General features: G+C 36.8%; 1 protein-coding gene across 7 annotated transcripts in view; it reads right to left on the bottom strand.

Moving 5' to 3' along the window:
* Nucleotides 1-15,835, bottom strand: part of ZNF385D (zinc finger protein 385D) — a 413,504-nt gene that overhangs the window by 115,256 nt on the left and 282,413 nt on the right. The gene's annotated exons all lie outside the window — the stretch shown is intronic.

The raw sequence follows: 15,835 nt of genomic DNA, 5'->3' as shown, positions 1-15,835 counted from the left end.
AACCACTATGGTGCTTGATCACACTTACTGCAGAAAAAAAAAAAATAATTCCTAAGTTAGAACCAGAATTTCCCATGTCACCTGGCTACTTTGAGTTTAACATTTTAAGACAGCACAGTTGGTATAGAATTTATTGAAGGTAAGTGTCTCCTGCAAATGATTAATGTCACCCCTAAGCATCTCAGGGAACCATCTCAGATGGGATAAGTTGGTTTCTGTGGCTGGCCATCTTTCTGCATTACTCTGGAAAGAGCTGAGTGGTTGATTCAGATTGGACACTTTGCTTTTAGACATCAATTTCTGTTAGATATGCCTCATTCACTGTAACTTAAATTTCTGAAAGGTCACAGAATGATTTGTTTATACCCTACTATGCTAGGGGTTTAGAAGCATACTTTGACACGTGCTTGAACTGCCAAGTATGTAGAGATGAAAGAACCAAGCCAGATTTTTTTTTTTTTTGTCTTTATACTGAAATGGTCTCAAGTTAAATATCTCAAACCTTACTAAAATAGTTAAATATACTTATTTGCAGCACTGATCTTTTAAGTGGCATTATCATTTTGACAAATAACTTTATTTAATAACAGTACATTTCTAGCTGAAAGTAAAAAAAATATTGTTAATTTATTTCAACATTATTTTTTCACTCTGAACCAAAACTATATGTCTATTTTTTTCCCAGCAAATGCCAGACAAGCCTATGGCACTCTAATTGCTTGTTCTTTCTACCATTAAGTTTATTGACCTCTAACACCTTCCTTTTTAAATCATTACATGAATATGCATTTGACATCTAATACACATTTGGATTAAACCATATGTCTTCATAGATCAACTATACTAATTTGCTTCTTTGTTTAATTCAGTTCCTTAATATTGATTAGAAGGCCAAATCTAAATTTATTCAAAATAATTCATTTAACCATCTGTCTAAGGAGGAGCCAGTGAGCAGTGGTTGCAATAGAAGAGAGATTTGAAAACCAAGTCAAGAAAATCTCAGTAGTTAGAGCCATATACTTCCAGGGAAAACACTGTAATAGAGGCAAAAACTGTAGGGAAGGAGGTATCACTAGATATCAGTAGAAAGATATCAGTATCACTAGAAAGATCTGTAGATTTCTTTAGTAAATTAATTTCACAAAAACTTCTTAAAAACCTAAAAATGCTTACTTTAAAGCAATATCTTCATGTGTTTACCCAGAGATGGATCTCGGGCTGTGTAACAGATTAAAAAACAAAAATAGGATTTACCTCTAATTTTATTTTTTTTCTTTAATCTGGATAGAGCAATGAAAAAAAAGCTTTAGGCATTAAGGCATTCATTTTGCCTTAAGCATAGCTGTGACAGATATTCACATGAAAACAAAAATTAGGTGATGGTATCAAGCAGCCATCACTGTCAAACCCTGACTACCCAATACTGATAAACATTTTGTAGCATTTAGAGGGAAAAGGTAAGGGAGTAGTAACTCATATCCACATTAGATAAAAGCTTAAAAACTTTTACTTTTGGTAGATATCTATAAACCTTTATCACTTTTCAGACTCTTCAGGCACATTTTGTTTTCCAAGCCTTCTGTGAATATTTGCCTTGTTTCCAAAACACAACCAGAGCATGAAAACAGAGCCTTAAGGGCATGAATGCACTATCACTCCCTGTTGGAGAGACGGGAAGTAAATCAGAGCACTAAAAGGGGGAAATTACTTTCCTAAAGTAAGAAAAAGCTTAACCAGGCCCTAGGAATTGTCATTAGCTAATGGGGATGAACAACCTGCAAAACCAGTCAAGAAGCATTTTGATGAAGTTACTGATCTCTGCCAGCCTGCCTAAGTTGTTCACACCAAAGAGTGCAGATGCTTTCTGGACTTGCTCCAGATGAGGGAATCAATTGAAAATAAGTAAATGTCCAACAGTCACCAACCTTCTCAGCAATCTTTAAAAGAAGGACAGGTAGTAATTACATTGTAAGATAAAAGATGTATGGTAAAGCCAAATTTAAGTTACTCAGGGTTGACATCTTTTGTGCAAAATTAATGACTGACAAATGAGAATAAATAAAATAAAGCCCAAGGATGTGTTTTAAAAGACTATAGTGTCAACTTGAACCTTTAGGTTGAAACTCATTAGATTAACTTGAACAGATTTTCTTTTGTTCTACATGTTTCAGTATAGCTGCTTTGAGGAAGAAATACATCAAAAAGGCTACTTCAGGCTCAGAAAACATGAGGAGAAGAAAGAAAAACAATGTGTGGCTATCTTATCATCTAGAGCTGGAGCTGGCTACAAACAACATTCAAATTAATTCCCAAGCTCACAATAAGTCCCCACAAGCTCCTGTTACAACAGAGAATTTCTTCAAGTTCAAAAACCAGCTGACTGCTGCTATCTGTAGGATTGGAAACTTTTATCCAATAAAATGGCCAATCCCTTTAAGAATCACCCCTATCAGCCAGATTGTTCTTCCTCAACAACACTTTGTCTAAGATTTGGTGTTTCTCTTTCATTCTGTGATTTGAATGACCAGGAAGAACTAACAGAAACCAAAAAAAAATTTTAATACTATTAAATGACAAAAGCCTAGCAAGGGAAGAAGTCCTTAGCATAGCTCAGAAGCTTGAAATAATGCATGCTTATCACCAGCTGTAGCCATCTATGAAATCTGTTGATTATATAATCATAAAACCCTGCGTAGGTTAAAGACTTAAATGTTATCAATGACAACTAAAGACCAAAGCAGATGATTGTTAATCCTCCTCCTCTTTACATGAAGTTATAGACAAAATAATACATTATTTCACTATTAAGTGGTTATTTGCTCTACTGATTAATCTTGTGTCTTACTGAAGAACTTAACAAATGTTTTAGACATTTAACTACTGCACTAGAAGTTGGCCTTCACAACCTTTCTCCTGCTGTGTTTTGGTCTGCAGAAATGATCTTTTAAGAAACATAAATAAAATATTTATTTGGAGTATTTTATTGGGTGTCAAACTAGTATTAGGCAGAGATATTAATCAAATAACCACACGAGTATGTAAGGAAAAGAATCCTAACACATTTTATACATCGCATGTTCTGTGTTGTTAAGTACTGAGCTAGTTATGTTCTGCCTTTTTCTCATTGAACTAAAAGACAAGAAAGTTTTAATTTTACCAAAATTCACAATTCCTTGATTGTTTATATTAAAAGTTAATTATTTGTTTCTATTAATACAAATGCCATTAACCGCAGAATTTGGTCTTTTGTACTTTCACCTGAGCCGTTCAAGGGACTCTAAATTTAGTTTCTCAGAGAGAACCTTCCACCCTCAGGGTCTGCATCAGTGTAGGTGCCATACCACAGTAGCTTCTAAAAAATAATAAAAAAAAAAATAGAAGGCCATTTTAAAATGTTGCAGCGGCTTGTGAAGAAACAGCGAAAGGAGATAATTCTAAATGAAATAAAACTTTTCCCAGTCAACTGAATAGGGTATATTGGATTTCTACCAAATGAAAGAAAACACAAACTAATCTTCAGACCCACAGTTTTTGTGCAATTCAGTGTAATCTGAAAGAGACAGTGCAATTCTTCAAGTTCTAGAAACTCAGCCAGTTTGAAGAGAATAGGAGATATTGTTTTTGTGACATTAAAAAGGAGACTTGAATACACAATACTTGCTAAAGTATACTTTATCTTTATTTTTTATTTTATTTAATAGAAAATAAAGGCAGTTCAGACCCAAAAATATATGCTATCCTCTCCACGCACAGAAATTGATGAAAAATCACCCTTTATCAGGGAATCCTTACTGAAGAACAGTGAACAGCTGTGCTGCTCTGACATTTTAGAGTATCTAGGGGTTTGTTCTTAAAGAAGAATTTTCTCTGATTTCAGATACATAGACTCCTTCTAATTATGTCCTTGTTTATAGTTCAGTTTGAGACATATTTTCAATAAGTACCAAGGTAATTTCTCTCTTTTAATGTAAATTTAGAAGAAAAACATAATTAGGTTTCAAATATTTTCCCTAAAAACAAAAATAGAGATTTAGAGATAACAAACTTGCCTCAAAAGCTTTCAGAAGGTAATAAATTCCTAGGAAAACTTGTAATTAAAAAGGAAAGGACCTGTTCCTGTCAGGAACAAGGACAGAAGGTCTCTTTAAGTGGAAGCTGGGTATTTTAACTTGCTTTGTAGAGTTTCCACCATTTCTTTTTTGGGCGTGTGTGTGTGTGCTAAGCAAATGCATCTTTCAAATACCTGTTCAGAGATATTTCTCTATTCTTGAAAACCTTCTGCTTGTCTTCGTACCTCTCCTCCTCGCCAAACGCCACAGAGCCAGTATTTCCCAATCTTTGGAAATGGCAGTCTCCTCACTGCCTCTCCTCTCCCAGGCACCACTCTCTCATGTTACTTCCTAAAGCCAACAATAGCTTTTGCTGCCTCCCAGAGCTGATAGTGCCGTTTGGGAGGGCATTGCTATAATTAACTCAGGCATCACCCCTGTGATTTATCTTGGTCATCTGAGTCCTAGCAACACCAATAATGTAATGGGTTGGATCCATTAGCAAATCAGTCCATTAAAAACACAAAATAGGAGTAAGGTGATGTACATTTTTTTCTTCATCCACTTCCAGCTCACATGAGCACAGCACCTTAAAAATAGTACTTAGACTTCTACTGTTTATAGCAAGGCAAAGTTCATATGTTCTCATCTCTTCCTACTACTTAGGTTACCCAAGGAAATTTTCCAGTGTATCTCTCTGCTTGGATATATTAGGCTCTGTCTGGAGAAGGGAATGAGAAAACTCAAATTACCACATTGGTAGTTAAAATACACAAACTCTCCTGCTGATTCCATCCAGTTAAGTATGCTACCTCATGGGGGGCTAGCACATTGCAAGACAACACATTTGGCTCAAGAACTTCCTAAAACATACCTCACTGAAGGCACAGTCTGGCAAGCACTGCTACTTGTGTTCTCAGCTCTTCTGGTCTTCAGTAACTTGTCAGAGCAGGCATAGATAATGCTTGGCTTGGTCCGGGCATTTTAATTTTTGACAAAGTATGGACATGGTCAGCTACAAAAAAGTTTAATGAAAACTGGACCTGAATAAAAGAACTAAAGGATGCATATTTAGACCTTTCCCATTTTCTTGACAAATGTTCCAGAAGTAAATAAATACTGTTTCCCTCTTAAAATTCTCTTTTAGTATTCCTTTCACAGGCCTGTTATGTTCAGCTTCAGGAATTCTTTCCATGGTCTCCATTCATTAGAATTGGTCTCTCTGACATTCAAACATCCTGGCAGTTTCACAGTAGCAAATTACTGAAAGAAACTCCTCCAGACAGATTTGCAGCAGGCTTTACACCATCTCTAACTGTAATTAAGAATGTCTCTTTCCTATAAAATTTATTATTTTATCTGCCATTCTCCTTTACTTGTACACTCTTTGGTCTTCTGTTGTGAGTTATTAAGACAGATTTTACATTTAGTTCTAAACATAATTTATTTTATTGTGTAAGGAAGTTACACAATCTATTTAAATTTTTTCTTATACTTTCTTATTAAAAAAAGTGCAAATGTAATGTGTCATCTAAAACTTTTTACTTGTGAAATCACAAAGCATTTAATTCCGGACAAAATATAGTGTTTTCTAAAAAAACTCTGATTTGTATTCTCTGAAATAGTAAGAATTTGATACTCATCTGTTTTATATAAACCAATGCATTTAAAAGAGAAACACTGATTTCCTGGGAAATACAACGTTTAGAATAATTCTTTAATGAAATGTTTTGATTACTAATTTAATCTATATGAATATTAACAAAGGATTACTTTAAGCATTCATTAGAGCCAAAAGGAAAGATGCCAGGAAAAACAGTAGTTGCATGAGAATCTGGAATTCTATATCCAGTTTCACTGTACAAGTCCACCACAGGACCCTTGAGGATTTTCTTCCCTTATCAGAAAATATTAGGATAAAATAAATTAGACAGGACACAACATTAGAGAAATATTTCATCAGAGAGTGCAACATGCAAAGATTTCAGATATGAGTTCTTCAGCATGTTCCATTTACCAGCCCAAACTACTGTGAGTAAAAAAAAGTAGAAAAGAATCCCTAATTTTTCCATTATCATAAAGAATAAAAGCATGCATATGTTTTAAGGCACATTCTTGAATAGTAGAAGCACTGTTACTACATGCCATGAATAAACAATTAATGAAGTAACTGTGCTTAGGAATGCATTCACTCTGTGTGAAATTACCTGTCATGTAAACTCATGCTTTTTTCAAGATATCTTTGAAATTCCTAAGAACAAATTGTAGGTTGTTAAAAAAAAATCTGCAAAGTTATTCATCTATATTAGAAACACAAGTGTATTTAAGGATCTAAGGTTAGAAAAAAATTAATGCCTTACTTTAAATCCTTCCAAATGTCTGTCTCATCAACAGAAATAACAGTGATTTTAGAATTTTATCACTTTTTTCATCCTCAGACTACAGTAATAAAATCATTGGTTTAAGTAATTCCTTTTCACTTTAATTGCAGCTTTTTAAAAACAGGTTAATAACCATCCATATTTAAACTGTAGATTTTATGAGTTATACTTATTATGCAAACCATTAAATTTTTATAGTCTTTGCAGAATAAAATGATCATTGATCTTTTTCATCTGAGTGCTATTAAGGCAAAGGGTGTAAACATCAACTGATTAAAACATTATTTAAAATGTTTTACAAAACACGTTATAAAATTTAGTTTTAAGTAATTTCACTTATCAGGACTTGACAAATCTGAAGAGTACTTCATTTAAGTTTCTTTATGAAAATATTTTTGCATTCAAAGCAAAAGCCCGAGGGACCCTCAACCCCCATAAAAGGCTGTGTTATTGCCTTTGCCCTGGGTGCTGACTTCCCAACAGCAAGTTGGCTCACAGTGAAGTGCAGTGCCCTCCAGCAAACGTGTAAGGCGGGACAAGATGACTCAGAAAGTCTATTCTTTCACTCTTACTAATCACCAGTTAAACAAACAAGCATGTGAGGTATTTAGATCCTATTGATTGCTTGAGGTACAAGAAACCACTTCGATAAATTTTATAAGTTCACTGAAAACAAAGTGTGTTGTATGTCATTTTTAGGTATGTGTAGTCCATTTCCCAGAGATCACTTCCAACCTGAAACACTGATCATGAAAATGTCAAGTTTATGCTCCATGGCCTACTGTGTGGCCATTTATATAATAGCAGTGTTATGAGCTTGTACAAACAGGGTGTTTGTGGCTCAGACCTGTTTAATTTTGGACATAAGAATTGGTGGAGAATAGTTAGAAGTTATTCTCACGTGGCAAGAAAGAGCAGCACAAACATCTCTTCCTCAGAGAAAAGGTGCTGAGTCACTGGAGCGTGAATCACTGTGTGAAAAATCCTGAAAAACTGTGAGCTATCAAACAGAGGGTGAAAGTGTATGTACTATAAGCTCAGCTTCCACGAAGAGCAACATCTTATCTGCACCCAAAAAATATATCCAATCTGCAGGTGGCCAAATGACCACCAGGTATCCATAAGGACCTTGAATGAGGCCATGGAACTGAACAGAGAGAGATTGTAGGTGCAGACGGCCAAACACTGGCAATGCTATTTCACACATACTTAACACAAGTCTTCCAGATAAATCAAAGCAGATACACCAAAGACACACATTACACTCCAAAAACTGGACAGCAACCAGGAAATAAATGGGTGCTTTATTTGTATCCACATTACAGTTACAGAGATGAATTCAAGGATAGGTATTATACTGTTCAGTAAGGTGAAATGCCAAAAACACAGACTATCTTAAGATAGTCTTCCCTTAAGATTTGCTTCCCAGGAGAATACACACCCTAGAAACCTGAATTTCTTCAGAAGGAAATCAAGGAATGTCACAGCACCCTTGATACAAATTTAACTTAAATAAAAATAAAACTTTTTAATTGATATTTTTATGGTATCTACCCATTTGTACTCAACAAACTCCTTGAAGGTTTCAAGGCTACTGTATATTATGCGATGGGAGGTGATTATGTTCCCTAATTGGAACATAATCCTAAAACTGTTCGAATAATTTGTGGAAATCAGAGAGAGAATGGGTTGTGTTGAAAGGAACCTATAAAGATCATCAGGCCCAATCCCCTGCCCTTGGCAAGGACATCCTTCAGCAGATCAGGTTGTTTAAAGTCCCACCAAATCTGATCTTGAACACTTTCAATGATGGGGCATCTGCAACTTAATATCTTTAATAATACCTTAATATAATACGACTTAATATCTTTGAGATCTTCATTAATGACATCAACAGAGGGATCGAGTGCACCCTCAGCAAGTTGGCAGATGACACCAAGCCTAGTGGTACTGTTGACACACCTGATGGTGTGGACATCATGTGTCCTCAAGGACAGAATGCCATACAGAGGGACCTAAATAAGCTGGAGAAGTGGGCCTATGGGAATCTCATGAGATTTCACGAGACCAAGAGCAAGGTGCTGCAGCTGGGTCAAGGCAACCCTGATATCAGCACGGGGGATGAACAGACCAAGAGTGGCAGTGTTGACAAGGACTTGTGGATGATGGTTGACAAGAATCTGGACATGGCCCAGCAGTGTGCATTCAAAGCCCAGAATGCCAATCCTATCCTGGGCTGCACCCAGAGCAGCATGGGCAGCAGAGCGAGGGAGGGGATTCTGCCCTTCTGCTCCCCTCTGTTGAGACCCCACCTGGAGCACTGCATCCAGCTCTGGGGTCCCCAGCAGAGGAAGGACCTCTTGGAGTGAGCCCAGAGGAGGGACACCGAGTTGATTAGACGGATGGAGCACCTTTCCTGAGAGGAAAGACTGAGATAATTGGGATTATTCAACCCAGAAAAGAGAAGCTTTCAGGTGACCTAATTGTGGCCTTCCAGTACTTGAAGGGAACTTACAGGAAAGAAGACACAAGATTATTTACAAGAGCATGTAGTGACAGGACAGGGAGGAATGGGCTCAAAATGAAAGAGAGTATGTTTAGATTTTATATTAAGAAAAAATTCTTTACTGAAAGGGTGGTGAGGCAATGGAACAGGTTGCCCCATGGGGGTTATTCAAGGCCAAATTGATGAGGCTCTGAGCAACCTTGTCTAGTTGAAGGTGTCCCTGCCCACAGCAGGAGGGTTAGAACTAGATGATCTTCAAGGTCTCCTTCCAGCCCAATTATTTCTATTATCATATGATTCTATGAATTTCTCTGGACAAATTGTTCCAATGTGTCACCACTCCCATAATAAACAAATTCTTCTAATGTAAAGTTACTCTCCTTCTTTTTAAAAACATTTTCCCTTGTCCTATCACTACAGGCACAAGTTAAAACTCTCTCCCCATCTTTCTTGTAAGGGCCTTTAAGTACTGCTGGGCTTCAATAAGGTCATCCCAGAGCTTTCTTCTCCAGGCTGAACAACCCCGAGTCTCTCGAGTCTTTCCTCATAGGAGAGGTGTTCCACTGCCCTGATAATTTTCCTGACCCTCCTCATAACCTGCTTTAATAGGTCGCTGTCTTCCACTGGGGATTTTAGAACAGGATGCTGAAATCCAGGTGGGGTTGTGTGAGAGCAGAACAGAGGAGAAGAATAACCTCCCCTGATCTAATGGCCACACTGCTTTTGAAGTAGCCCCAGCTACAACTGTCTTTCTGGACTGCAGGTGCACACTGCCAGGTCACGATAAATTTTTCGTGCATCAACACCCCAAAGTCCTTCTCCAGTTAGCTGCTCTCAATCCTTGGAGCCCCCTGTCTGTGCTGATACCAGGGATAGCTCTGACCCAGGTGCAGGAACTTGCTCCTGGCCTTGGACTTCATGAGTTTCACATGGGCCCCATGAAAGCAATTTGAAACACAGACCAGGAGTATTGCTAAAACATAAGATAATTCTAAGAGGAAGATAAGAAAAATTTTGTTTTGTCTGGGTTTAAACTTGCAGAAGGCCCAACTACAAGTTGCAAACAAAGGAAAAAAAAATTTTAAGGAGCTTGCAAAGGGACTAAGTTTAGATGCTCCTTAAGAGTGCATCAAGTCCAAAGAACATAACAGCAATGACTCTGGAGACAGGTCCTAGGGATGTGAGGCACTACAAGCAGAAATAACATCTATGCAGTCACAGGTGACCACGTTTTGGGTATACTTATTTGTACCAAGTCAAAATATAAAGCCTGTGCATGACATAGAGCGTAGACCATACATAAGAACAGGCAGAGTATTCCTAGAGATCTGGATCCAGCCTAATCTGACTCAAAAGTGGAAAAAGACAAAAAGCTTAATTTCATTATGTCTCCTGAGCTGTAAATCTTCCCTCTGCATCAGGAAAACAGTGTTTTACTGGTATTTCAAACAGAACGCAGAGTGTAGCTTAAGGATTTAAGTATGGGAAAAAAAATCTGGCCAATTCAAATGACTGAATATTTTATACTGATGTTGATTCATTCCGTTTTGCAAGCACCAAGTAAAACATCTGAATTGCCAGGATTTTCTTGTGTTTGCTCATTTCTTAACTCCTCTGCTTCTCCTGCAGACTTAATTAAACATTCTGAGCAGTGATGAAAATGTTATTATAATAAAGAACCCTTGAACCCAGCCATTATTTTTGTATTGTTCCCTATTTTCAATAACATTCAGCTAAACAGCAATAGAGATATAGACTGTAAAGAAGAGTATAGCCATCTTACAGCTCAACTGCAGTGCAATGTAAGGAAATGAGAAAGTCAAACCCTCTGTCTCTAGATACCTGTAAATGAGCAATTACTCAAAGATTGGCCCCAGAAGCAATAATCCCCTCTGTCTGACAAATGAAAAATTTGGCGCACAACAGTTCTCCACCTGATAAAGGACCTTCTCATGGAAATAACATTAAAAATCAGCACGAACTATATTTTTACTGCCAAGTTCTTCTATATAGGCAATATTGCATTTTGATTCACATCAGGGTTAGGCCATTGTGCTGTTGCCTGATTATCCTCTTCTGGAAACAAAGCATTCTGACAGCATGTCATCACTACTGAACTTAAAAGGATTTTATACGATGAGGAAAAATAGTCTTGTTATGCTACTCTGCTTAATTAAGTCAGAAAGCATAAAACAAAACCATTATGTAGCGGCATACAAAAAAAGTTGACTTTATTTTCTAAATTTCAGGCTGATAATGTTTAAAAATACTAACATGTATTTCAGAGTCCTCCTCCAGTCTTCACTATCAAAACACTACTTCTTATTCATAACATCTAGAAAACTGGCACATCATTTCTGCAGCACATATCTCTCTTCTAGATAAAATAACTATCCAGGACAAGAGCCTAAGGAAAAGATTTTTTTAATCTCTTCTGACAGCTTTCTGACAGGTTTTCTCCGCATTTCCTGGCATAACCCTTTTCAGGGATACTTCTCAGCAAGCATACTTTCTACACTGTCCATTTCTATCAGCTGTCTGGCCACAATAGGAAAAGACTATACCTACAAACACAAGCTTCACCTCTATAAATAGAGAGTGCAGTCTTTGTGCTGCCCTGGAAGCTCTTAGGTTGTTGCACAGGTTGGTTTTCAGGAAACAAGGAGCACCACATTGGCACTCCAACCCAAGCTGTCACGGGAGCCCCAACCTGTGGGCAAGGGATGCTGTTAATTCCTCCTCTCCCATAACCATGGGAAGGTGAAATAGGAAGCTCTTACAAATGCACCTGGGGCTATTGGCATAGAGCAAGCAAACAGGAAAATCAGGGAACTGAACAAGGATTATTACAGATATATCATGAGAAACATGTCTAGACTAACAGTTCATTTTCCATCCATGTTTGGTATAACTCTGACATCGCCACTGCTCTTCCAAGTCATACATTTCTAGCCAAAACTTAGTGACATTTCTTTCCAAAGGATGCATATTTGGGAAACTTTCTATTAGCAACAAGGGTTTCATTTGGAGTTAGGGATGGAGCTTTTCAAGCAACACCACTCTTTCTGCTTTCAAGCATTTATTCAGATCTTCTGAACTGTGTACCTCTTCCATTATAGATTGTGCTCATACTACAAAGTGTGATAATTTTTTTTTTATTTTTTCAGAAAAATGGTCAGTACATCCTTCAAAGAATAAACAAACAAGGAGTGCAATGCACTGTCTAATTTTCTACCTTGTAATGACGTATGTCCTGCACTTAAACTTTAAATAATGTCTCCTGCTCAGGAGGCTGAAGTATATAATTCCAAGAGCTTTGGAAACAGGCAAAACCTAGTTTCTGACGCATCTGTGCTTTGGAGACTACAAAAAAGGTCTACATGAGGTTTTTTTGTGTCATAGGGTCCATCAGCTTAGGGCTGATGATGATGACTTGCAAAACCAAGCATCTCCTCTTAGACCAGAGACCCATCAATATTTTTCTACAAGTTAATTAACTTCTAGAATTTGACGCTTTGTGAAATTTCTCTGCAACAAACCATCGGCTCATGAACAGAATACGCACATTCACATGCAAAAACCAGTACATGTTTAATACCACTGTTAAAGCTCTGCCTCTCTAAGAAATAATTCTTGGAAGTACACAGACTTACAGCTTCTCCCTCTGCAGATGAAAACACAGAAACATAACAAATGTTTGCTAAATGATATCAAACTATTTTCAGAACAATTTAATTATTTTTCTATTCCTCTGAAAATTTTAAAATCATATTTTTAAAAGCTACATGAGCATTATTGATAGCCGTAGTTTCTCTCATTAAATAAAATTTAGCTTTTTAAATCCCATCCGGTTGATTCATCTTTTCAGATCAGATAAACTTGCAGTGAACCTGGGATTCTTCAGGGTCTTTTCCAGTGAGCTGTTTTCACTTTAAGCAGCTGTGTTGTAACAATTTCCTTTAATGTGTGACTTCAGGGTACCCATTTGCTTCACAATTAAGAGCATAGCACCTACAAATGTTCAGCTAACCAGATTGTTAATTGCTATGTTTGCTTTACTCTTTCTTGTATAAATAGAAAATGTTCCTCCTGAAACTGAATAGTTCAAAGGTTCAAACGTTATCTTCCTAACTTTCCTCAGGTTACTCAGTTTTTACTTTCCCCTCCCTGTCCGGGGATATTACAGATAAAGTTTTACATACTCCACGTTATCTCTTCTAGTCTCTGCTTCAATGAAAGCTTTTGCCTTTGTGGAAATTAGTGTTGAATGTTTTCTTCAGAGGCAGCCAGCAAAAACTGAGTTTGTTTTAGAGCAAAGTCATCAGTAACAAATAAAGAACTCTTATGTTGGTAATAAACTGAAATAGAGTGAACAATGTTATAAAATACACCTTACTAGGATTATTTGAAATACTTAAGCTTAGTACTTGGTTTTCTTAGTTCTTATGTACATGTCTGACTTTCTCAACTGATAAGTTACTTTTGCTTTCACCTCTCCTAATGCTTCAATCAAGTTCATCTGAATCCTCAAATTCCCTGAAGATTGTCTTTAGATAAAATTAGAAGCATAACTGCTGAATAAATGGAAGCATTCCTCTGTAAACATACAATACAATGTCAGCACTTCTGTCATCTGATTTCTGAGTGGAATTTAATATATGAGCTGTGACTAGCTTATGATATGTCCCATAATGTGGGATTCATCTAAATGTGGATGCAGCTGAGCCAGTCCCTCATTATAGTCTGAAAAGACGAATGAGAACTTTCAAGGTTCACTTCACTCCATGCCAAAGTAGACATATAGCTTGCATTGCAAGCTACCTTTGTGCATTTTTTTCTATGCAAAACTTGGAGACATTGCTGGCTTTTCTCCATTATATTTTGCAGAGAAGCTTAGGCTGATTAGCTCAGATGCCTATGTCCATCACAACCAAACTCTCACACTAATTAGGATTGTCAGAGACTACTAACTTTCTCTGAAACATGTATGAACTTTTATTCAAATTTCCCCTTGGTCATGCTGTTCTCAAGTGAAGGCTGTTGAAAAGTGGACAATAAATAGCCAAAATTCTGGACTTTTCTCTAGCCTTTTGTGAAGTAGTCCAGACATGCTGCCAAACTCATTTGTTCCTGTGGAATCGCTTGAGGGTCAAGAGGTCTTTAGAAATCCATTTCCTATGACTTAGTTTATGACCCTGATGGCTCAGTCAAGGGAAATGCTAATTTATTGACAACACGAGAGAGAATATCCAGTTCAGGTGTACTGTTATGGACCACTTGCTTGACCTGAGTTTAGCCACAGAGCATAAATGATTCTCCACTGACACTGTGTATGATTATCAGTGAAGTCTATGAAGATAAAGCATCATCAACAGCTGCAGTAAATCATGAAGAGACATATTTACAAAGATCATTTTTGATTAAACACTTTTTTTCTGCCTCACGTTCACACACTGAAGCCCCTGTCAGAAGTTCTGTTTAAAATCTAACATGATGTGAGGGTTACCTTTTTCTTGGGCTGATAACAGTCAGTAGCTGATGTATCCCCAAAAGTTTTGTCAGCTTGGAGAGAATTTCTGGAACTATGCAAAACTACTCAGTTAGTCTGTACATTTGGAGGTTGCTGCTAACCATCCCTGGCATATGAGCTAAATATAGCAGCGTTCAATAATGTACTGTTCACAAAGAAAATGGGAATATGGAGGATGACGCTGCATGTCAGCACACATGACGGGAAGGCAAAGGTCACTTTGCAAGGCATAAACTCTGAGCAACAAGGCAGGTGACAGCAGCTCTGATGACAGCATCCTCACACACAGAACTGACATATCTGCCAAAGGTGGCTTGGCAGATGGCCACACATCACAGGAAGAAGTGTTTTGCATGGGAACAGACTTCAGAGTGCTGTTAAAAAGGGCTTCAAGTCTCACTCCTGAAAACAAGGCTCACTTTACCAGTGCTCTTACCAAATTATATGCTACCAAGATAATGTTTACGAATAACATGGTTGTGATACGGGTCTATTTTTATTTTCTTACTTCCAAATTAATATAAACATGACTTATCCACCCCTCCCTCAAAATAATTACAGTAGCGAAGCAGTCTGTGTAAGAAGAAAGAAACTGGAAATTTATGGTTACAAGGGATTAACAATTATTAGCATTCATGATTAAAATTTCCTTTCAGTTATATAATTAAACAATTGGCAAAACAATCTGAAGACTCAGAACCATGGAAAATCTTGAGGAAGAAAAATACAAGAAATTCTAATAGATATCTGTTTAAAGTTCAGCTGGCCTATTGCATTAACTACAAACAGTAATCACAAGGTACAACTGAATGAAAGACCTCAACTCTAAAGCACACTAAACAAGTCTAAAGTTGAATCAATTTCATTATGGGTTATCAGTAACTTGGTTAAACCTAGCACATTTTAAAACCTTGCAGCATACTAACAGTTTTTAAATTTAAAGAAGTTTACTTGTAATAGTAGCTCATTGACACATTGTTTCTGCCCATTTTAAGACTTGCAGCTTGTAGTTTCTCTGTTAATGCTATGAATTTCTTAAATTTGTATAAATAGTTTTAACAATTAGCTTATTTTAATTTAAAGCAAAATGAACATCTATGAAAGATAAAAAAATAAACATCTATTACAGATATTTGCCATTGATTGCTACAAATTGTTTCTAGAATGCACATGTTCTTCTAGTATTCTTAATTATTTTAATTAAGATTTCCATATGTCAGTTAGAATTGGTTCAGAATGGAAAATTCCATCCCCTGTGTGTCTCTAAAAGTAGGTAAGAACACATGTTCTTAAGAGGGTTTTTTGTATATTAAGTTTATGAAAATAAGGAAAAGAGCTTCCAAAAGTAATTGAAAAGGGGCATAATGCT

This window comes from Chamaea fasciata, unplaced genomic scaffold (assembly GCF_029207755.1).
Source record: "Chamaea fasciata isolate MVZ Bird 193981 ecotype frontalis unplaced genomic scaffold, bChaFas1.0.hap1 SCAF_1, whole genome shotgun sequence".
Classification (NCBI taxonomy): domain Eukaryota; kingdom Metazoa; phylum Chordata; class Aves; order Passeriformes; family Sylviidae; genus Chamaea; species Chamaea fasciata.
This window is presented reverse-complemented; position numbering and strand designations above follow the sequence as displayed.